Below are 24,204 nucleotides of genomic sequence, written 5' to 3' on the forward strand. Positions count from 1 at the left end.
GATGGTTAAAAAAAAATAGAAGATTTGTGGATTGGCAGATGGAGCTATATATGGATCAGAGAATCACATATTGCAGAGATTTCTGATTAGGTGTTAGAAAGGGGGCATCTTCATTAAATGGGCCATAGTTGAGCAAAGAGGTGGGAGGGACTTTTTAATGGGAAATTATGGTTGGATGAAGTTGGTGAACTCAAAAAAAGATAGGTGAGAAATTTAATATCAAGCTCTTTTAAGGTGGGCACATTTGGGAAACCAGAACGATTGGATTCCTGAAAAGATTTCCATTGTTATGAGGATAATTGTAATAGGTTCTTGAAAGAGAAATTCCATGGTTCAATTTATACCTAGCATCATTTAACAGAGTTACTCTGAATCTTGTTTCTCCCCCTTCTCCAGACTAAGGGAATCTTAGTCCTGTAAAGCTCTTGCTTCCTCCTCCATGAATCTGTTATCTGTCATATTTAAATACAAAATTTGGTGCACTGAGCTATATGTTTGCAGTAGGAGCAGGATGAGCTGCAAGAATTGAAAAGCCTGGAGAATACCCCCTTTGCTATTATACACCTGGTTAATTAATGAGATCGCCAGGAGAAATCGCAGATTTCTTGTGGTTAATCTAGCCATCCTCCACATATCTAAATGTTTGTTTCTGTTGAGATGAAAAGTGCTTTCTATATTTATATTATGCAGAGTTCTTGTTTACTCATGGTAAGTGGGTTGCTGGCAGATGTACATTCAATATCCTGGGAATGCATCAGAATTCAGTCTAATAAGTACAATCCCTCCTTTTCACTCAAGGTGTGTCCGGGCATGTGTGTGATGTGTTGAACTTATTGTTACAGCTGTGCATTCTGGAGATAATTGTTTTGATAGGCTCTTTGTTCATAGAAACAGTGGGAAAGCCCTGTGGCCCTTCCCTTATGGTGATCACTTGAGAAAAACAATGCATCAGTGTTTGCAAATGTTCTAATTTACTCTTCCCTTTGAAGAGTGATCATATAGATAATGTTTCAGTCTTGGAGTGTTTGAAAAAAGGAAATTAGTATAAGTCAAGTTGCCTCTTTTCTGGCAGTGCTATTAAAGACCAGAATGCTAGCTTCTACTTGACCCCACAGTGTCTTGCATTATATATTTTATTATTTGGTTTGATACATAAAAGAAATCCATTATATAATAAGGTCAGGTTACACTTGTCAATATCTTCAGGCCCCTTCAGGAAGTAGCAGAGAATGTCTGTCTGGGCACATATAACTACCATCACTGAGAAGATGCTTTGATTTTGGAAACTTTTTCAGGTATTCTCACCTATTTTTGTCTATTTGCTTTAACAGTGTGTTATTGTTTCCTTTGATCAGGAGAGACCCCAAAGCGAACATTCACTGACACACAGGAGAAGAGATCTGAGCAGCATGACTGATTCATTTTACATTAGTAGGTAACTTTCTTCTCTTTTTCTGCTGTTAATTTCATAAATGATCAAGCATAAAGCATTCGGAAATTTTCAGGTTGGTTTGAAGTAGATGTGACCAGTAATAGCTAACATGCTCTGAGGTAGACTTGTGACATAATCCCAGAGACTCTTCCTGTAATTTTTAAAAAATCCCCTTTTCTCCGAATGTCCTTGTCAATGCTGCTAACATTGGATGTTTTTGCTTTGACAACAGTTGGAGATGCAACCATTTTCTTCTTACGTTTTATTTTTAGAGTTAGAGCTAGAGTTAGATAATGTAGGGGGGGGGAGGAATGTGCATGCGAGTTCAGCTAGACATAACAATACTGGGCCTAGTGCGTGAACCAGGGTTATTGAAATAAGAGATGATAAGAATTGGCGGGCTGGAGGACTGGAGGGAAAGCCTGCATTTCAAACTAATTGGAGAATATGTTTTATGACTGTTAATTGGAGGAGGGAATTGTGTTTTGATACTATGTGCTCAGGGGAGGGGAATCCAGTTTTTGGCTTCGATTATGTTAGTGCCAATGCTATGCTCCTCTAATAAAGATTCTTAAGGTAAACAATGCCTCAAAGTTCTTTGAAGAGTTTCATCTGTCAGAACCATGACAGTCCTCACATCCTAAAATATGGCAAGTGGAATAAGACTGTATTCTAGATCTTTCTAACTTTCTTCAATCCTTTTTTCTATGTGGCACTTTTAAATAACTTGAGCAGCAGCTTTAATTGAATCTATTATTGTGATGTCACAAGCATCTGTGGCAAATTAACATTATATCAAAACAATGACATGTGCAATGATGTGAAGCAAATATGTAATTAGCAGTTTTGTTTCTTACCTTCCTCCCTACCCCAGAGCACTTTTATGAAATCTTTCTATTATGCTGATTGTGTTTTTACCATATGTTTTCTTGGGAGCTTTCACAGAAGAATAACTCATACATTTTTAAAATAATTAGAATGTTTAAAATATGGCAATCACCATGCCTATATATAATGTAAGAACATTAAGAAGAAAGGTGAGATACATGCAATCTCTGGTTTGATTTCATTCCTTTGGAATGAAGTTTGGATCAACAATAGTGATGTCTCTGGACATGGAATTCCACCCCCCAAAAAAAACAAAATCTGAAACTTTTGCCTATTTCTGAAATTAATATTAACATGTATTGATGGGAATGTTGAAATAGTGCAAAACAAACATCTACAGTAGTTTTAATTTATTTTGGAACGTGGTGGTAATCAAGTTACCTATTTCATTTTATAAATCTAAATGGAAATTCCTTCTCTAAGTTAAAGGCTATTTGCAATTTAATATTATTTGAGTAACTTTGTTGTATAATATGGCAATGCAGAGAAAGAAATAGACTGAATGAGTGAGTTGTGGGTTTAAAAGTGTGAATTTCACTCTCAAGCCTGATTCATAGATTATTACATTTTTTCTGTTTTTGAAAAAAAAGGGGGGGTTGGTTTTTTTGGGTTTTTTTGGCTAAGGATGGATGCCATTAATTTTGTTGTAAATTTATTAGATAGAAAGATGCATTGTGTTTGATATTTTTTTTATTTTTCTTAAGAAATTATCTATGTTGCCTGCATGATTTTTTGGTTATTTAAAATATTTTTCATGGCAAGCTGAGTTTCTGTATAGAAGAAAAGCAGAACTCAGGTCTAAAAAACAAATAAGCTAAAATCCACAGACAGAGTAAATAAGTCTACCAATTTCTTTACCGTAATTCCAAACCACTCGCCTAGTTATTGTTAATGCCTCAAAGCACTTAATCTCTCTTCTGTTTCAAAATGAACACAAGCTTCTGCCACGTCTAGTGCTCAGCTCCGTGTGTGCCTACTTCCCTTTCCATTTTTCATATACTTGTTCTGATATAGCGCAGAGAATTAGACATGATTCAACTGAAGGGAAAAAAATATATAAGTATCTCCATTGAGTTTCTTTCAGAAAATTTACATTCTTGAAGGTTTCTGGAGTTTAATCAAAATGCCACTTCCAGTTGAAATATAGAAGTGTTTTGGAAAGTTGTCTTCTAGAACTACCCGGGGAGAGAAGGAAGAAGAAGAGAAGAAAATAGTTACAATTCAGAGCTAAGAGGCGGTAGCATATAATGTATTTCTGGTTGTAAGAGCCTGTGAATAATATTCATACATAGTTGGTATTCCTTAACGGATACAGAGGATTCATGGAACTGTCAATGGTATTGGCAGAAAGAAAATTCATTCATGTATGGATTAAACCTTCATTTGTATCTCTCTGGATGTCGATTATTGTGCGGAAAGGTTAAAAGTTGTAATATATTCCAGAAAAGTGGATATAACTGAAAGTTTGGCATGCAAGGTATTAAGTAAACGAAAAAGGTTACATGTTCTATATATCTTATATATAGATGATCATATGCATACAAGACTAAATTGTGGCTATTTGTAGAATTAAATGATTCAGAAATCTTGCATCAGATAATTTAACTACTGATAGTCTTCATTTAATAAATGGTTGCTTGAACTTATGATAGACCTCCTCTCCCCCTCCTCAAAAAAATGTTACGTAATCTGGTTCCAAAGTTCTTATGACATAACTGCATTTCTGGGCATTTGGCAACTTTTATGGTCAGTCGCATTGTTCCACAATCATGTGACCTTGATTTATGATGTTTTGTGCTGGTTTTCAGTCTTTTTGGCTGATTTCTAGCAAAAAAAATACTCCCATAGAAATGAATGGATTCACTTTATGATCATGGGATTTGCTTTACAACCACAGTGTTCACTTTATGATCATCACACACACAAAGAGTCATAAAATCAGGTCAGTCGTATGTGTGTTTCGACTTACAACCATCAGAGGTGAAGTAAAATATGACTTACTGTGGAAATTCAGGACTTCATTATGTCATAAGTTGAGGACTACATGTATCCAACTAAATATCTTACCCACAAGAATGAATATTGGAATATTGATTCAGATATAGAACTGTTGTATATCAGGGCTGTTTTCTCACATTATAACAAACCTACTCAACTTTAATTGCACTCATTGATCAAAATACGGAGAACTTGTCATATAGTTGACTGCACCATAATGTGGAAAAGAATCCACTCCAGCAGCATAAGTGGCCTTAGTAAGAAATCTTGCTTCATCTTTGATTTTACTCACAGCAAGCATCTTTGTTCAGCTTGAAATTTAATTTTAACCAGACATTACCCATCTATTTATTTTAAGAAAGAGTAGCAAAATTGAATCAAGACTTCACTTTAGGCCAAATAGAAGGACAATTCTGTGTCAAATGTACACATTAATAATTCAGGTTCTCCACATTTTTGTTGCTGTAGTTAACTTAGTAGAAGTCTTTAAACAATTCTGGATGAAGCCAGAATCAGAATAAGTAAGGAAATTTCAAGTAAGGCTTTTATTTATCTAAGCCAAAATAAATCAAAAAAGTTGAGATGGTGGTTGCACAGTTATAGACTCATTCCTTCTGTATGTATGGATAGCATACAGCTATGAACAACGTATGGATTTTTTTCAAACACGTACACACACAAACATAGGGCATCATTTAAGGCAAGTCAAAGGGCTGCTATTGCTGTAACTCAATAATCTTTATAAAGCTCCAGTCTTTATTTGTTAGTTTGGTTGTGGTCATAACTTATATACCAAAGAATTGGGGGGAATTAGAAATAAAAATGTTTACTAGTATAAAATGATGGAAGTGATTCATAGTTTACTTTGATTTATTTTGCTTTTTTGTCTCTCTCTGTGCCAGTTCTATGGCATGTTTCAAGGGCTATTTTATCTGGAAAAAAAAGACTTAATCTGTTATATCTCTGTCCACTCTCAAGCTCAATCAGGCAGCTTCATATTCAGAAAAGTGCATTATTTTTTATTGACATACTTCGCTTTCTTCAAAATTCCTTAATCGCTCTCTGAAATTTGCCACATACGCCTACATTAGGAGCTCCAAACTTTATCACATTCTATTCTAACACAAAAAAAAAATAAAAGTCACATGTACCTTTAAAAAAAGAGATTTAAAGGAAGAGCTTGAAAAGCCTATGAAATCTGTGAAATCTGACAGGTTTGATTCTGTCATAAGTTAGGATAGGTATAGATCACTTTGGAGTCAGTGCTGAAAAACGATGCAAGCGCTACATTCTAGGAGATTCTCAAATGAAAGAGAAAGGGGCGTTGTCTTACCTGAATGCCTTTTCTCAGCATGATGATGGAGAATCCACGGATGGGTTGTCTTAATCTATCTGCTCCAATTAGACTAAGTCTGAAATTTAGTACCGCCCCCTCTGTGCCAACTGCACCCCAGTTTTAGGCTAAGGCGATACTCAGACTTTAGTCCGACGTGTCTGAACAATATGGGAACCAGGCCAACTGACCTAATGGGAGGGAGTGGATTCTCCATCATCATGCTGAGAAAAGGCGTTCAGGTAAGACAACGCCCATTTCTCCAGCATGATTGGATGGAGAATCCAGGGATGGGACATACCAAAGCCCTGTGTCCCTAGGGTGGGGAATTAGATTGGGCCTGGGTCCCATCCAACGTTAATGCGTGTTCTAGAACCTTGCGGCCAAATGAAGCCGTAGAAGATGCATATACATCCCTCTTGTAGTGATAGACAAAGGAAGAGGGCGATGCCCATGTTGCTGTTCTACAAATTCCCTCTACGGAGGCCTGAGTAGACCAGGCAGCTGTAGTATGGCCCGGTTGAATGGGCCGTGATATGCCTGGGATCTCGCAGTGACTGAGACTGGTATGCCAGAGAAATACAAACTCTAATCCACCTGCGTATTGTGGTTGAAGAAACCTTCTGACCTAGTGATGAAGGGTGATAGGACACAAACAGAGCCTCTGTTCTGTGGAAAGATGAGGTTCTCTGTATATAACAATATAAGCCCTGCGCACATCCAATTTGTTCCACTGAACCTCTATGTCATTAGATGGGTTAGGACAGAAGTCCGGCAAAACTATTTCCTGAGATCTAGGATACAAGGACTTGACCTTAGGCACGAAGGAGGGGCCTAGCCTAAGGGTTACCCTGTCCTTATGGAACGTACACAGGTCCTTCCTCACTGAAGAGTAGCCAGTTCAGATATCCTTCTCGCTGAAGTTACAGCAACAAGAAATTCCACCTTCATCGATAACTGTTTAAACAAACCAGTGTCAATAGTTCAAAGGGTGCGAAACAAGAGCCTATAAACCTGATGAAGATCCCACGAGGGGTATCTATGTACAGTTGATGGTCTGACGTTGTTAGCTCCTTTTAGGAAGGAGCGTATCATAGGGTAATGTGTTAAGGATTCACTGCCACAGGAAATAACTGTGGCAAGTGCTGCTACCTGCCTGCGGATGGTGCTTGTGGAAAGCACTTTGTCTAGACCATCCCTCAGGAACTCCAAGATAACTGGCATTGAAACCGCCAAAAGGTCAATTTTTCGAACTGAACACCAATTACAGGAGTCTCTCCATGTGGCATCGTATATTCTATTCATCGAGGGTCGCCTGGATTGCTGAATCATAGCTATGACCCTTGACGAATATGAGTCTCAGCCTAAGGCCTGCCTCTCAAGTGCCAGACGGTTAATGGAGTCATTGAGGGTCTGGATGGCGTAGTTCCCCCTGAATGTGGGAGATGCGATTTGCTGGGATCCTCCATGGAGATGATGTGGAAAGCTCCATCCGGTCGGCGACCAAGAGCATCTCGGCCAATGCGGCGCAACCAGGAGGACCTCTGCTCGTTCGCGAAGGATCTTCCTGATCGTGGCAGGAAGAAACGGCAGAGGAGGGAAGGCATAGAGCAGTTCCCTGGGCCAGGGACTGCAGAGCGCATCTGTTCCCTCCGCTGATGGAGGTGGGAACCCAGAAAGGAATCTGGAAAGTTGTGAGTTGGTGGGGGAGGCAAAAGGTCTAAGGTTGGGGAACCAAACCTGTCCACGATCTCTCTGAACACCTTCGGATCCAGCTGCCATTCGGAATGGTCCATGGTTGCTCAGTTCAGTGAGTCCGCCTGCTGGTTGATCACTCCGGATATGTGCTCCGCCCTGATGGAGGCAAGATTCAGTTCCGCCCAGGACCCCAGCAATTTGGCCTCCTGCATGAGAGTCCTGGACCTTGTCCCCCCTTGTCTGTTGACGTGGGCCTTGGCTGTAATGTTGTCGGTTAAAATCAGGACATGTTGGCCCTGTACTATATCGGTGAATCCCTTTAGGGCCATATGTATGGCTCTGAGTTCCAGCCAGTTTATATTGTTCTTTAGGTCCTGTTTGGACCACCGACCTTGAGCCCAGTGCGTGTGGAGGTGTGCCCCCCACCCAAACAGGCTTGCATCTGTGGTAATGGTAATCCTGTCTGGTTCTAATACTGCTCCCCGTGACAGCGCCGGGGAGTCCCACCATTGAAGGGAGTTCAAGTCTCTGAAATGGAAGGAGAAGCCATGTAATTCTCTGGCGTGGAGGCGTGCCCATGGCACAATTTGCACGCAGGACACTGTCTTCCCCAGTAGCTGTGATAGGGAGGCCAATGTGACTACACTGGCCCTTTGGATCCGACGTACAAGAGTCTGAATAGAGTTCCTTCGGTCCTGAAATAGGTAGACCGTACAATTGTCCATGTCTATAACAGCGCCCAAATGGAGGAGCCGGGTTGTTGTATGACTTTTCTGGAAATTAACAGAAAACCCGTGCTCCTGAAAGACCTTGATGGCTAGGGCGAGGTCTGACTGAGCGTTTCGGAATGATGATGACTGAATTAGTATGTCATCTAAATAGCATTGAATTCTGATTGGAATTTGTCTAAGGTGGGCTGCGAGCACTGCCAGTACCTTGTAAATACCCTCGGTGTCGATGAGAGGCCAAATGGTAGGGTTCTGTACTGGTAGTGGGCATAGCTGAATCTGAGGAATTTGCGGTGGTTAGGAAACATGTCTCAGTTAGGTCTATTGAGGTAAGAAAGTCACCTTGCCTGATGCTGGCCAGGATTGATTGAAGTGGTTGAATCTTAAACTTCTTATACCTCAAGTAAGGTTTAGATCTTTCAAGTCTAAGATTGCCCTCCAGCCCCCCAAGTCTTAGGGATGACGAAGAGGTTTGAGTAAAACCTTCGTCCTTCTTGGTCTTGTGTACTGGTTCAATTGCTCGTATTTGTAATAAATGAGCTATGGCCTCTGACATAAAGTCAGCCCTGGACCTGCTCGTTGGGATAGGGCAAGAGCGGAATTTGTCAGGTGGTTGAGAACAAAATTCTAGTCTCAAACCTTGCGTGACAGTGTCTAACACCCATGCATCTGTAGTGATGGCTGTCCAAGTGCTGGAATAAGGGGCCAGCCGGCATCTGTAGTGGTGACTGCCCAAGTGCTGGAATAAGGGGCCAGCTGGCTTCCTATGGGAAGTGAGACTGTGAGATCACTTGCCTCGTTTAGAGGAACGGCCCCTCGGCCTTGAAGGGGCCGCTTGGCCTGGATCTGTGGTCTGCTTCTGCATGCTGAACGATCCTGCTGTCGTTCTTGTCTCTGAAAGGAATAGAGGGATGCCTGGGCCCAGTCCCAGGATGGAGCTGGTCGAAAGGCAGCCTCCTGTAACTGCTCTGTGACATGAGTTAACCAGAGTTTTACGTTTGTCCTTACCTTCAGTTAAGTATGGTTCTAGTGCCTTACCAAAGAGATGTCCACCTGTGTAAGGTTTAGAGGCCAGATGCCACTTGGTCTTGGTGTCTGCTCGCCAATTCCTGGGCCAAAGGAGCCTTCGTGCTGAGATGTCTGCAGCGATGGTCTGGCAGTGTATCTAGCCATATGCAGAGAAGCGTCGGCTAGGTACTGGGATGTAGCCACTAACTTACCCGGATTTTGGTGAGCTCTGAGCTGGTCCGGAGGGATCCTGTCCTGAAGCTCACGTAACCCAAGGGCTGAAGCCCTGGCGAAGAAGGCCATGGACGTTTCCGCCTTTGTTGCCCAGGCTGATGCCAGATGGGAACTACGCAATGCGGAGTCAAATCTTTTTATCCTCCGCCCTAAGTGCCTCATTTATGTCCCCAGGGATGTTAGCATTGGGAAACAATGAGTTCAAGGCTCCTCAATCTCAGGAATCTCCAATAGGGAGGCCAGAGAACGGGCAACATTGAATAATGTTCCCTCTACTGCACCGGGGCTTAAGAAGGATCCTAAGTTCTCCCATTGTTCTTGAACTATATTCAGAAAAAGGGGAGGGCAGGGAATATTGTTCTGCGAGACTGAGGGCTCGGTGTATATGGCGTGGGGACCCTTGGACGTTGTAGGTGGGGTCTCCTGTTCTTGGGGGAGGTTTGCAGTAGTGCAGGCCCTGAGTAGCAGGGAATTAAAGAATGAATGGTCAAAGAGACCGACAGGAGGGGTGGGGTCAGAGGGAGTGATGCCCTCGTCCTCAAACAAAATCAGGCCAGATTGTTCAGCCCCTGTAGATTCCAAATCCGATGAGGGATCCTCCATCAAATCTGGAGATTGTGGATGATACGTGGCCTGGGGGGGTGGCTGTGGGGTGTTGAAGGCCATAAACTGAGCCACAGCTTGGGCTATCGTGGACTGAAGGAGGTCCGGGTTCAAGTCCTGGGGTGTCCTGGTTGGTTGTGCCCCTCCCTGGGTCCACTCTTGTGGTTAAATCTAATTGGGGAATTCCCCTGGGGGAAGACCAGGCCCCTGGGGCTGAGGCACAATGTGAGGAAAGGGGTTCAAAAATGGACCTTCCCATCGTGCCTGTCAGATCTGGGGAGGCCGCTCTCAGTCTTTGGGACTCCTCCTCCCTCTGTGGCTCCCTGCTTGGCCGGGCTCACTTGGTGGTGTTCTTTCCACTTGCCTCTGTTTGGCGTTTCCTCTTGGCCGGCTCGCTGATTTTCTCTGCCATGATGAGTTGCTCTGGGCTCAACCTTGGCAAAACGCCCCCCCTCGGCGCTGTAACTCACCAAGGGAGCCTGCAGAGATGATTCAGCCCTTGAGGGGGGTGGGCGGGGAATTAATGGGCACCGCGTCCCTTGGGAGCGAACAGGCCCTCCCCGGTTCAACGCTGTAGTCTCGAAGCCTCTGTCACCGGTGATGAACACTGCCTTCCAGAGAAACTCCAGGCAGTCTGGGCCTCAGTCACACACAAAATGGCCGCCGTGAGTCAATTCAAAATGGCGGCCACAGAGTTCGCGCCAAAAAAATGGCAGTTAGAAGAAGGCCTTGAGGCCTGAGGCCTAAGCTGCGATGAGCCCTCGTTCCGAGGAATCGCTTGGGCTCCTAATGCAGCGAATGGATTCCCAAAAAAAAAAGGCCATTAGAAGAAGAAGGCCTTGAAGCCTGTGGCCTAAGCTGCGATGAGCCCTCGCTCCGAGGAATCGCTTGGGCTCCTAACGCAGCGAATGGATTCCAAAAAAAAAAAAGGCCATTAGAAGAAGAAGGCCTTGAGGCCTGTGGCCTAAGCTGCAATGAGCCCTCATTCCAAGGAATTGCTTGGGCTCCTAACGCAGCGAATGGATTACAATTAGGTGAGCTGAGAGAGGCTGAGGCAGGCCGAGGCCTAGTAAGGCCTCCAGGCTCTGAAAATTGGATCGGTGCCAAAAACTTTCTCCTGCTGCTGGGGCGGTCTGCTGAGGCCGAGGGACCTAGAAAAGGCTCCCTCCAGCCCTGATGAGCCTCGTCGTCCCTTGCGGAGCCCCCCAGTCAATTGGCAAGCTTACCCCTGCCTCTAAGGCCTCCAGGCTCTGGTTAGAAGAATGGAGCCTCTGATGCAGAGGAACGGCCCCTGGTAGGAGATTTCTCTTGCTTCTGGGAATCCAATTTTCAAGCTGATTGTGAAGCTGAAAGGCTCTCAAAGGGAGAAAGGGAAAGTTTCCCCCCCCCCAAAGGGAGGTTTTGTCAGCCTGTCAGCCTGCTAGGCTACAGGTTGGGATGAAATAAAATAGGAATACACAGTCTTCTGCTCCAGGAGCAAAGAAAAAACGCATCTTAGAGCAAAGAGACTAAGTCTAAAACTGGGGAGTAGTTGGCACAGAGGGGGCGGTACTAAATTTCAGACTTAGTCTAATTGGAGCAGATAGATTAAGACAACCCATCCGTGGGTTCTCCATCCAATCATGCTGGAGAACATAACAGCTTTTCATTCAGACTCTTTTATGGGCTGCGGAGAAATAGATGGGAAAATCCCATTGACGGTGAAAATGAAACTAAGGTTAGGGCTAGGGTTAGGGTTAGAACCCTTTAGAGTCAGGGTTGAAAAATGATGTGAGAGCTACATTCTAGGAGGTTCTCAAATGAAAGAGAACATAACAGCTTTTTGTTCTGACTCTTTTGCGGGCTGCAGTGTAATACATGGGAAAATCCCAATGACGATGAAAATGAAACTAGGGTTAGGGATAGGGTTAGGGTTAGGGTTAGATCCCTTTGGAGTCAGGGCTGAAAAACGGTGTGAGGATTATATTCTAGGAGGTTCTCAAATGAAAGAGAGCATAACAGCTTTTTGTTCGGACTCTTTTGTGGGCTGCAGTGTAATACAGGGAAAATCCAATGGACAATGAAAATAAACTAGGGTTAAGGTTATAACAGTGTAGTTTACCAGTAAATTTTAATTTATTCTGTAAAAGGCAAAAAATTAAGGATACTTTAATATATTTGAAATTAGTATAACATCAACTATTTCTTTCTAATTTGCGGAACAAACAGACTTGAAGGTAAGAATTAATGTCAGGTTACTTAGTTGTTGGAAGCCTGTGGGCACATTTTCCTTTTATAAAATCACTGCCTAAGATTTTGCACATTCACAAAAAGATTGACATAGTGGGATTGACCTGGCAGAAATGTAAGCTTTGGAGTAAATTTTAACAAAATATTTAAGAAATGCATGGGAATCTGTCTGCCAGTCATTAGAGCAACTGCGTCTTTTTCTAAAATCATACTTACTGCTGTGTGGTCATTTCCATTCAATTGTGTGATCTTGGGAATAATGAGTTACACAGATGTGCTACATTTAATACACCAGTGCATATATCAAAACACTTCTTTGGTCTCATATCCAAAATACTGAATAATCTTCAGGAACCATCAATATTCTCAAACACAAGCTAATACAATTATTGCTTGCCATCTCCTCTACCATTTCACCTTTGATTTCTCTCCTTCTCTCTCTCTCTTTAAATAGATCTAGAATATTATTGGAAGTAAGATTGATACTGAGTCTGGTGCTATGTTTCACACTGTACCAACTTCCCAATGATTAGATCAGTGTTTTTTCAATCTTGGCAACCTTGGCAAAAAATTCTGGAAATTGAAGTCCACACATATTAAAGCTGGCAAGATTGAGAAACACAGGATTAGGCTTTCCTTTAATTAAAAGAGAAAAAAATAAAGTTAGGAAGGCAGGGAGCCCAGTGAACATTAACGGTGGTATACTGTATGTGGTTCTGTTAATATTCATACATTCAAGGTTCTTTGCTCCTGGATTTGTCTCTTTCTGGTCTAATTCCCCTGTGTTCATAAATCTGTTCCATTCCTGTTCTACATCAATTTGTAGATTAAAATATATCTAAGAGCAAACAGTTGAAATGAAATTCATATTTAAACTTACATTTTTGTCTCATACGGAAGTGTGTATAGAGTCAGATATATTTTCTAAAAGACATTGGATGTATATTAAGGTGACCAACTTTTTTACAATGAAAAGGAGGACACAAATAAATTGAAGAAAAAATATTGTAAATAAAAGAAACATTTTATTTATTGCAACAATAATACAGACTACTTGCATTTGCAAAGTTTGCCAGCCGGGTGTTTTGGCACGCTGAGCAGCAATTCCTATTGGCTTTCGAAAGCCAATAGTGGGAGTAGCACAGCTCATGCAAAAGTTGAAAAAAAAGGTGCCGGAATGCCGTTCTGAGCGTTCTATGAGGGGAAAAAAAGCCCTGCAGATAGTCTTCAAATATCGAAAAGGAGGACATGAAGGAGGACACTTTTTGAGGGAGGACAGAACTTACAAAAGGAGGACTGTCCTCCCTAAAGGAGGACGGTTGGTCACCTTATGTATATTTAAAGCAATCTAGTATTTTTAAAACTTCCTTCCACATTTCACAGTCCTCATTTTACTCTAAAAGGTTGCAGACTTCTGTGCATTTTGATAGATTTTTAATGCCTGAACTGCATTATCCAACAGATAAGTGCCTCTTAAGATACGCTCATTAGTGCAGAGATTTGAATCAGATTACTCATGAGCTGAAAAAAGAATGAATTCCTCAAGTATCTTTGGAGAGAAAGGAACTGGTATTTTCTTTTAAGAGCAAACAGGATGTGGCCATCCCTTACAATTGCTTAGAGCTTAAATATGTTTCTCTTCAAATAGAGAAGGTTATATTGATGTTATGGTCTCTCCTGTACTTAAAACAGAGAACATGAAGATTCCTTCATTGGATGGCCACAATGGCATATGATTTATCATGAATATTGGAAATACACCAGCCTTTGAGTCACTTCTTGTCAAGTGGCAAAACGGTTTTACACTGAGAACTAACCACTTAATTACACCAATTTTTCTCAATCCTGGCTACTTTAAACTCCCTGAACCTGAATTCCCATCATTCCTGAGCCAAGTTTTCAGTGGGGATTTTTGAAAATTAGATTGCTACATCAATTATTTGAATTGTCCCTCCAAGATGGGTGGTTTACCTGAAGAATGATCTCTCTTTTGAAAGGTTATACCCACAGCAATTTGAGAGGACAATATAACTCCTGGATCAGTGAATCTCTGACAAGAATAATGTGGAGGCATCATAGTATGGAGGCATCATAGGTTCTTTTTCCTCATGTTGCTATGATGGATTAGGATTGATATCCTCTTGGGCTGTTATTGTCCTGCCTTCATAAAGCCTCAACTTGGGAAAGGAACCAATGGAGTTCTATCAAGTCCCTGACCAGGACTTGGCTGTAAATCAAAAACTTTCTGACTTTACCTAGGAGTCTTCAAACTTGGCCCTTTTATGACTTGTGGATTTCAACTCCCAGAATTCCTCAGCCAGTGTGGCTGACTGAGGAATTCTGGAAGTTGAAGTCCACAAGTCATAAAAGGGCCAAGTCTGAAGACCCCTGCTTTACATGGATACACTTGATTCCTGGCTAGAACACAGCAGCAATCTTACAGACACAACTGGCTTAATAAACATCTTTACTAAAAACAGGAACAAAGCAAATAAAACAGTTGCTTAAATCCCTGTGGCTCAAAGCTTTTTCTTCTTGCTCTACCCACAAATTATTCAGATGTTTGTGCAGCTCTTGGTAGAGGTAGTCCTCGACTTATGACCACAATTGAGCCCAAAATTTGTGCTGCTAGACATTTGTTAAGTGAGTCTTGCCCCATTTTTATGACTTTTCTTGCCACAGTTGTTGAGTGAATCGCTGCACTTGTTAAATTAGTAAATTGTTAACTGAATCTGGCCTCCCCATTGAATTTGCTTGTCAGAAGATTGCAAAAGGGGATCCCATGACTCCAGGACTCTGCAACCATCATAAATATGAGTCAGTTGCCAAGCCTCTGAATTTTGATCATGTGACCATAAGGATGCTGTAACAGTTATAAGTGCGGAAAATGGTCATAAGTCACTTTTTTCAGTGCTGTTGCAACTTCAAATGGTCACTAAATGAAATGTTGTAAATCAAGGACTACCTATAATCTTAAAACTGATAGTGGTTGATGTTTATTGCCACTCAAGGCTGAGAACTTCTCATAGGTTCTTCCTCTCTTTCATACTAATCTTCAGTCACTCTAGCCATCAGGACTCCTTCGCTATGTATGGGATGCCAGATCATCGCATCCCTAAACAGCTCTTCTATGATGAGCTGTCTCAAGGAAAGCGATCGCACAGGGGACAAAAGAAGTGATACAAAGACATGCTGAAAGCCTCTCTCAAGATCCTGGATATTAACACCATCCCTTGGGAACTTCTGGCGCATGATCGACCGACATGGCGCACCTTGGTGTACCAGGGTTGCCAGACATATGAACACAGAAGGACAATCTTGGCACAAGAGAAGCGAGCATTCCACAAAGCCAGAGCTGTAAATGCTGAAGTAACAGTGTCTACATTTCTTTGTTTAGTATGTGGCAGAACATTCCGTGCTAACATCGGTCTTATTAGCCACCTACAGATACATCGTTGATGGCCCATAACCCACAAGATGTCAAGGTCTTCATCAAAATCGATGGACGAACAACATTAGATTTTTAGATATTAATTTGATAGCTCTTGGCAAAATTCCCTCCTGCTTTGTCAACTAACATCTCTTTGTCTGGAAGAGGAGCTGGTTCTTTCCATTTTTACCTTACTTTAGTAGCTTCTGGGTGCGATAAAGTTCCCATTCACTTCAGAACCATAGAGTTGTCATTACAGGGAACTGGAAGTGATTCATGGCCCTAGATTTTTCCACATCGTTATTGGCTTACTTCTTGGACAGGCCACAAAGATACACCAATGCTATAATCATTACAGACAGATTAGGATTTTGTTCTCTTTGGGTCTGTTTTTTTTTTTAATCAAGTAGTTATATAAACCTACACATTTCTACATAAATATTATGAAGCGCATGGGTTTCTTTTAACCAAATTGGAAAAAAAAAAAGAATCAGAGGTAGGAGGCACAAAGCAGACAGATGTGCCCTTCCAATTAAGGCTGAGTACTTCATTCTTAAAAAATCTAAGTTCCAATCTCTCTCTATATAGCCTTGCTTGTGGTGCTAAATTGGGGTTGTCACCTCACTTCACATCTTTAATAGCTACATTGCAAGGCGGGACATTACGAAAATAAAGGATTGAAAAATGAGGAGTAGAAGAGGGAGGCCACAGTTATTAAAATTATAGTTCTTATAAAACCAGCTGGAATAGAAATAGTTACAGCTAGATGAATGTTGCAAGGTGGGGAAAAAACAACTGCTGTTACATTAGGCTGTTTTAATTTCTCATTTGTGCTATTCTGAACAGCATTACTTGTATTATTTTTATTATTATTTTTGCTAGGCTATTTCTAATGCTCATCTCTTTCCCATTTTAATGTGTTTTTCCATCTTCTCCATCCTGGTTTTTAATCCACAACTACTGTGTCCTAGCAATGTTCTCACTGAGGTAGGTACATTCCCAAATATTCAATTAAAGCCTATGTCCAAAGGTTCAAAACAGCCCTGCCTATCTACAGTCTCTGTGCTTACTGCATATATTTATCTGGATTCTGTACAAAACCATTCTTTGTTTAACCCTAGTTTGTTTAACTAGACTTATTAACTAGTAATGCTAGTCATAGATTATGGTTTATAAACCATAGTGGTTGGGTTAACATGATAGGTTAAAGCTGTGTTTTTCAACCTCAATGTTATGGTTCCGGCTAATGAAACACTTCAAAGAACTTCAAGGCATTTATTTTCCTAAAAGTCTTTTATTGTTACAAAATGTCCGCACAGGCACAATGGAGGGATGCTAGGATCTAAGTTCTCTTCCTCTGAGCAGTTAAATTATCAGCATGTTCCCTCCCTAAATTAGCCGTCATATATCACATTATCCAGTTAGTGTGAAGGTCATAGGTTTTCTTCCTCTTTCTTTCCAGGGCTTTACCCCCACCCCCTTCTGCTCTGTATTAACCCCATAAATACCAGACAGTTCTGCATATTGTCAAAAGCAAGAATATACAATATTTGCAGCGTTGACATCCAACAACTTTAAAATGTGTGGATGTCAACTTCCAGAATTTTCCAACCAGCCAGGGAGCTAACAACCATGCATCTATCTTAAAATTGCTGAGGTTGAGAAACACAGCATTAAGGTAACAAAAATATTACGACTTAGCATGTTGTGTGATTCCGGAATAGTCTCTGAATTTTTTATTATTTTATCATATTCCAAACCTAGTTCTATACCTCCTTACCCTCCTCAATACCGGTCCAATAATTTTCATTGTTTGCATATTCACTGGGAAGGTCTACAGCAGAAAAATCATGCCAAAGTCTATGTGAGTTAGGATTGCAATAAAGCAGGGTCCTGCTGCCAGGAAAATCAGGGTGCATACAACTGTAGACATGAAGCTTTGTTGCTGGAAAAAGTTACATTCAACAGGGGAGTGCTTGTTGCAGACAGTGCTATTAAAACGATTTCTGGGCAGATGGGATTATGAACAATGCTCATGTGTTGAGTTTTCCAGGTAACAAAGGATTTTAGGATTCTTGGGAGTTACGTAGAGACCTAAGAATGCTTAGGACTTGGGAGTATCAGTAATAACTTTTCCAGTAGGCCAAATATTAACATTGAGCATATGCAAATAATAGCCCGAATCCTTGCTCTGTGCTAGGGATACTAAAGCTGATCTCCCTCCATGATTCAGGGGGTGTTACCCTTCCCCTGCATTGTCACCTAGTGTTCCTTAGTGACATGGGAACTTGTCTAAGTCACATAAGCATGAGTTGCTCTTATTTTATGTCAGAAATGCTGACCTGATTGTGTTTGTAATGAGACTGGTGTCATACAGCCTCCATATGTTACTTCTCAATAGCATATTGCATGAATAAAATCTTAGGAGTCTTTAGTGGTCAGACAACTCCTTGTTGCTCCTGTTACCGTACATAAAGGTCTTGGGAGGGAAGAGACCAGAATTTACACAAATGTTGGAAATGGTAAGGGTGCCATGCACCAGATTGTTCCAGGCTGGCATTATGTCTCTCTTAAATCCTGAGGACTATATGTTTATCTGTTGTAGTTGTCTCCTGAATTGCTTTGCAGAGTTAAAGGCCCCACCCCACATACCCCCATGCATACTTTAGGAAAAAAAGGGAGAGTTTTAGTTCCAGGAAAAAGCATGATATAAATGTGATGAATAAATAAAATCAGTTGAATCTAAAGAGTATATCTGCAAAGCTTCATTAAGAGTAGCAATATCATGAACTGTGAGATCTTAAGTCTGAGGTGGCATATTTGATGCAGGCTGTGAAATGAGAGAAGAAAAGCCAACCAGAGAAGACAATAGACTTGGCTGAAGCAGTAGAAATGGCAGTTCTTTAGTTGAGGCCAATTGGTTTTTTTTAGTTCTTGCTCCTCACTATCTCTATTCCATGAGAAACATTACTAGCAAGGTGTACAATGATCCCGGCTTAAATTGTCAGGATATTACCTGTTCTTACTTTGTTTCCAGAGGGGGGGGGGAATGAAATTAGATTTTTAAAAAATTACTTTGCCCATTGTCACCAAATAACAGTAGGGCTCCTGTAACTGGTTCTGCAATTCTCACATGCCATCCATCTGTAATGGTATGCGGGAATGACCTTGGGAGACAGTGGGAAGAGCCATAGCTAGGGAAACTGTTATATAAAAGGCAGTTTAGCCTACCAAAGGGATGTGGGCATAGGGGACATCTCAGAAGGAACCCTCACTAGTTTCTTGGTCTGTAAAGGTGACAGGGGAGAGATGTGCTTTCAGGCTTGCGGGATTCTGTTAAGGTAGCCTTACAATAAAGTATAATTAGTTCATCCAAACATTCTTCTTATCTGGCCTACTTCTCATGGTTGACACCATTAGAGGAGATAATGTATTTGCATTCTTGTTGCAGACCGAGAGGGAAAGAATGGTGAGAATGCATAATATTTTAAGGTCAGTCCTAAAAGCATGTATTTTACCCCTAAACTGTAGCCCATCCCTTAGCAACATCATGATCTGCTTATAAGCAATATCTAGACCTAAGTCATTCCAAGCGATGTTGCCATTTGATGCCAAAGGAGTCCCAGCAAATCAAGTGGAAAGCAAATGAGGATGTTTGAATCCAAGGCATGTACATTTAATTACCCCTTCCTTGCCTGCAGCTATATCTCATGACACAGCCCAAGATGCTGTGTTAAATGGGAAAAGGAAATTAAATTTTTTGTAATATAATTTTGCTGGTGCTTTTTCCTGTCATCATATGCTTCAGTTACAGTAAATCATGATACACAGATGTTAACATTGGAACAGTAAGAGACACGTTTATTTGACGTGGATGCAGTGGTGGGATTCAGCCAGTTCGCACCAGTTCAGTAGAACCGGTAGCTAATTTTTTGTTGCCCAGAATGGATTTCCGGAAGCGGCATCCACACAGAGAACCGGTTGTTCACATATTTGAATCCCATCACTGGAACTGAGTGAGGCTGAAATACCTCACCCTTGTGATCCTGTTGACATACAGTATGTGGTGAAAAAAGGCTTGTTTCACAGATAGTGAGAGAATGGCATGATGAGGAATCAAGCGATCCTAATATCTGCTCTGTGTTATTAGGACAAATATCTTGTTTGATAAATTAGCATGGCAGAAACAACAGAAAACTAAATTAGGCAAGGAGAGGGATAAATTCAAAGCAAAGTTGAAGAAATATACTTTAAAATGTTTGAATATGTATGTGTATGTGTGTATGTTTTAAGATGGCGCAAAAGAGTATCTGTTTTCAGATAGTCCACACCCAACATGAAACAGAGATAATGGAGGTGGGTTGTTGTTGTTTTTTTGGGTCCTTGTCTAGAATACAAGCAAAGCTGGTTTTGGGTGAAGCCGGGGGGAGGGGGGAATTAAGGACAGCATCAGCTCAGGAGAGACAGAGGAGGAACAGAAGGGAAAGTATTGGGAAAATTAGAGAAGTTGTGGAGTATGTTATGCTGAGATATTGGCAGTAGTAGTTGCAATAGTAGGGGAGGGAGGGAGGGAAGAGAATGTGCATGGAAAATTAGGGTGGCTGGGCTGGTGCAGTGTGCCACACTGGGATATCAGCAGTGGGTGAGGTGATAGAAGGGCAAAGATAGTGAGTGGTAAGGCTGGGAATGGGTTGGCTAGTGGAGTATGCTGTACTTCAAAGGAATGTGGAGGTGACGGGTGCTATCTTTGCCCCTCTGGGTTTTGTTTCATCTACATCTTGGAAAAATGGAAAAGTAGTGGATTCTAGTTATACCAAACTAAACTGGCGGAACCTTCAAAATACAGCAACTTCATCTAGCCTTGAAATCCTTTTTCAATACAAGAGAATATCTATAACTCAGAATTGAACTGTGGGGTCCTTGGTGCTCTCTGAGCTTTGTTGTTTGCTTGCAGAGATTTCATTACTCAACTAAGTAATATCATCTGTGCAAGTGAGTGTAGAGTTTGCTGCCTATTTATCTATAGTGGCACTGATGATTTACTTTAGAAAACACATGTATTCCTTTTTTGTGTATCCCACTGTTATTTTTCTACATATCACAGGAATTCTGTTATTCTATACATAATCCACTGTGGGGAAATGCTTTTAATTACTTCCTCTTTGCGGGAGCACTGTGCAGCTTTGAGCTTTGAAAGTCAAAACTATTCCAGAGGAAAGACAACATCTTCAACTTCACAGGTCTTTTCCTAAGATTGCACACCAGCTGCAGCCTCTTAATTCTGAGAAAAGGCACAGCTGTTCTAGTTGACAGATGGTGCATTTGCCTTCTGCACCTTCCAAAGCATCTTTTTTACCTTCAAAGCCCTACTATTAAACCTAATGGTTAGAACATTTCATCTCTGCATTCAACAGCAGGCTACAATGAAATGAGAAGCTTTACATGGTCCTAAGGTTCAATCGCAAAGTTATTACTTTATTTATTTTAAGGTAACTTTTGACTTGCTCCTCCAATACAGTCAAGTGCACAGGGGAAATAGTGAAACTTTAAAAACATACTCATGAATGCCTAATATTTTTAGAGAAGGATTAGATAGGGTGTTTAAAAAAATTATGGAGGCTATTAATACAGAATCTATTAGAGTAAATTTGCAATAACAAAATAAGTAAAATAAAACCCCTGAACAATTTGACATTTAATAGTGGAGAAAATAATAAAAGAGAGATGTAAAGAGGAGGGAAATTACTCCTATGTTGGATTAGAACAACTGCCCTTTCAAAGCAAACTTTGTTCTGTTTATGTATGAAGAATGAGAGTATCAGTCTGTACCTAATGGTAAGATTTTGCAACTGCTCTACAGTTCATTACAATCTGGAAATAATCCTTAAGAATGAAGACAAATGAGTTGGTTCCATTGATATGTTTCTCAGCTACACTCCTTCATATTCTGATTAGCAAGTTAAATGTGGGCTGGATGGCATAATAATTGGTGGATCCATTGCTACTCAGACCGTGCACATCAGTCATCAGCTGGAAGAAGGTACTAAGTGGGGTGCTGATGGATTTGGTCCTGGGCAAAAAGATACCCTTTATCATTTTTATTCATTACATGGGTGAATGAGTAGACAGGAAGCATATCAAATTTTCATAGTATAAAAAATTGGATGGAGAGCTAATGCCTAATAAAATCCAATATGATAAGTTGGTAAATTGGAGGAATGAACTAAAAATAACAAAAGGGCACTTTACAGAGACACATGAAATTCTTCACTTAGGAAAAAGAAATCACAGATTTAGGATAGGCTTTGCATGCTTTAAAATTGTAGATGATGATCAACTAAATGTTAACAAAATAAAAGTCATTTTACACATCATCTACATAATTATAGGAAGTAATAATTTAACAATGTTCTATGTAGGATAAGTCCCACATTGAATATCATATACATATCTGGGCATCACAGTTTAAGAAGGATTTAAGCAAACTGAAATGGATTCAGAAAAGGAGAGTAAGAAAGATCTATAGTAGGGCTGCCCAGGTTTGCCAACTTTAAGACTCATGGACTTCAACTCCCAGAATCCCCAGCCAGTCATGCTGTCCATGAGTCTTAAATTGCCAAGGCTAGACAACCCTGATCTTCCTCTAGTCAATATCAACAGATAGCCCAAATCTGAGAAGATGAAGCCAGGAAAGCAGAAGTTCAGAATGAACAAACACTTGCAACAAAAGTCAAAGATAAAAAGTTTCTTTTAACATATAAATAACAAGAAAAAAGTCAAGGAAACAGTTGGTCCACCAAAGAGAAATGATGGCAAGGACTTAACAGGCAGTAGAGAGCAAGCAGAGCTGCTTAACTCATTCTTTGCATCAGTCTTCATCCATAAGGAAACCATTATAGCCTAACTTACTAAAAAAATTACTGCAAAAGACAGACTAGAAATAAAAATTAAAAGAAGCAAGACAATACCTGTCTGATCTTGACGAATTTAAATCACGGGACCTGACAGATTACATCCCAGAGTTCTGAAGGAGCTGTCAGATATTATTTCAGAACCATTGTACCATAACTTTCAAAATCCTGGAGCAGTGGGGAATTACAAACATCAGAGGGCAGGACAAGAAACCATGGATGGAAACTAATCAAGGAGAGAAGCAACCTGGAATTAAGGAGGAACATCCTAACAGTGAGAACCATTAACCAGTGGAACAGCTTGACTTCAGAAGTTGTGGGTGCTCCATCACTGGAGGTTTTTAAGAAGATACTGGACATCCACTTGTCTGAAATAATATAGGGTCTCCTGCTTGAGCAGGGGGCTGAATTAGAAGACCCCCAAGGTCTCTTCCAGCTCTATTCTATTCTATTCAGTCTGATTTTGCAATCAGTTACACTTATTATCACCCTACTTATTAGGAGCTCTCCCCAAAGATTTCCTAATAGCCAGTGTTTCCTCCAACCGGCCCATATAAGAAAACTCAAAATTTGTCTGTGACATTGACTTTCCCCTGATTAAGGGCATTTGCATTGTGTATCAAAGCCCTGCTCCAATTAATATATAGTAACATGTAAAATCTCACCTGGTTTTGCCCCTCATTTTGATATTATTCTCAGACACACATCCCTCATTTTGATATTATTCTCAGACACACGCATACACACACACACACACACACACACACCATAGATGCCCCTAGTCCTGATGCAGCCTTTCATCTGTCAACAGTATCGGACTGAATCAGGGAAGAGATCTTATTTGAAAAAAGCATAGGTTTTAATCTCATTCCTTTGAATGTTTGCAGGACACATAACCAAGCAATTCCTCCATCTTCATTTAATATTAACTGGCAAAGTCCAAGAAACATATAATGCATTTTTTTCCTCAGACATTTTTCCTTCATGTAAATATTCCAGTTCACGGCGGAATCTTTTTTTCTTCATTTCAAATATCTCCTCAAAAAAGAACTAAGAGTAAAGATGTGCAAATACAGTACATGCATTCATTGTAGACTTCATGGAATTGGAATCAGAAAGGTAAAGCCATTAATTGCACACCATATAAAACTTACTAATTTTAGCACGGAAGAAGGCTTCTGTCATTATGAATGAGTTGACAGCAGTGATTCTTTCATTTGGCACTTCAGCAAGCTAATTATGTGATTTAATCAATACACCAAGAACTAAAAATAATAAAAGCAAAAATAAAATGTTGCTTTACAGATGGATTCATAACATGGTTCATTTAACATTCTTCAAATGACCACTTAAAATATAGCCTTTGATGCATGCTTCAGTGTCCTCTCAACCTCTTACCTTTATTATTACTATTATTAAACTGAGAAAGAATAAAGCTTTATGACAGGGGTGTCAAACTGCCGGCCCACGGGCCAGACGCATCACAAAGCTACGCCCATCCCATAGCCAGCAATAGCAAAATCGGCCCGATACGTTGCGCAACATCACATGACATCACTAGTTTCACATGCCTGCTTTATGATAAGCTAGAGACTGTTGGTATTCATAAAATAGCCATCATATTGTAAGAAATTTCATTTGAGCACATAACTCTGATTTATGACTTATTTTTTGTTGTTGTCAACCAAATTGTTGTAAAGCAGTGATTTGAA

At 40.7% G+C, this 24,204-nt stretch overlaps 1 protein-coding gene across 6 annotated transcripts in view; it reads left to right on the plus strand.

Annotated features, from left to right (window-relative positions):
- The window catches only part of LINGO2 (leucine rich repeat and Ig domain containing 2), a 684,882-nt gene that overhangs the window by 376,812 nt on the left and 283,866 nt on the right, over positions 1-24,204 (plus strand). For 5 of the 6 annotated variants that reach the window (XM_039347804.1, XM_039347803.1, XM_039347808.1 and 2 more), the window contains one exon: positions 1,356-1,431. The gene's annotated coding sequence lies outside the window, so the exon portion shown is untranslated. Of the gene's footprint in view, positions 1-1,355; positions 1,436-24,204 lie in introns of all 6 variants that reach the window. The other variant, XM_039347805.1, reaches the window with a different exon arrangement.

The sequence above is a fragment of the Crotalus tigris genome, unplaced genomic scaffold, assembly GCF_016545835.1.
Source record: "Crotalus tigris isolate CLP2741 ecotype Arizona unplaced genomic scaffold, ASM1654583v1 scf7180000018101.4720394464:4744507, whole genome shotgun sequence".
NCBI classification, from domain to species: Eukaryota; Metazoa; Chordata; class Lepidosauria; order Squamata; family Viperidae; genus Crotalus; species Crotalus tigris.